The following is an 862-nucleotide window of genomic DNA, read 5'->3' as shown; positions in this document are numbered from 1 at the left end:
TAAAAGACCCACAGTTAGTGTCAGTGTCTTCTGATGGCTGTTCACTAACAGTACATGAAAGAATTGCCAGTGTCAGTTCCTTTCCACTTGGATTCAACCATGATGGCAGGACAGTCCTGTCCCAGCAGTGCTGGCAAGGACACTGGGCTGGGGGCACAGGGTTTGAACTCAGCCTTCTCCCCTCCACCTTCCTGTCCAGGCCACTTATTGGGATGTTTTTACCACCTGGCTCATGCTCAGATGATTGAATTCCTCCTGATATTTCTAGGCAGACATAAAGCAAAGATATATCAGGAAAAGGAAACACATGAACCTCACCACAGTGATTCCTGCCCCCAGCAAGTTCTCTTGCTGCCAGTACAGGAGTGCTTGGAAAACCCAAGGCACGTGTTGTAGCCTCCCACCAGAAAGCCAGAGAAACCCCGGACTGCCTGGACCCACCTGGAGTCTCTGCTCCTTCTGCTCTTCCAACAGTGTCAACAAAGCAGGTGGAAAACGTATTTTTTTAACTTCTTGGATGACATAACTTGCATATTAAATAATAATGAACCAATAAATTACAAGAAACTAAACAACCATAAGAATATGTATGTGAAGTTTGGAGTATTTATAAACGAATAAATCATTCATGAGGCATAAACTCTGTATAGCTAAATTGTCATGGGGTAGCTTTACCTTTAAGACAGCTGAGGAAAGAGGGGAAGTTGAAGGTGCTGGTGTCTGATGGGAGTTCTTCCTCCTGACCAATTATCAGTCACTTCCAAGAATTGACAGCAGATCTGACCATTAAAAAGTGAATTCAACTTGTAGACACCCCCCTGAAGAAGTACAGACAGAATTCTCTTGCTCTCTTTCGCTTCCG

The sequence above is a fragment of the Parus major genome, chromosome 17 (genome assembly GCF_001522545.3).
Source record: "Parus major isolate Abel chromosome 17, Parus_major1.1, whole genome shotgun sequence".
Classification (NCBI taxonomy): Eukaryota; Metazoa; Chordata; class Aves; order Passeriformes; family Paridae; genus Parus; species Parus major.
The sequence above is the reverse complement of the archived record's forward strand: the minus strand, read 5'-3'. Positions refer to the sequence as shown.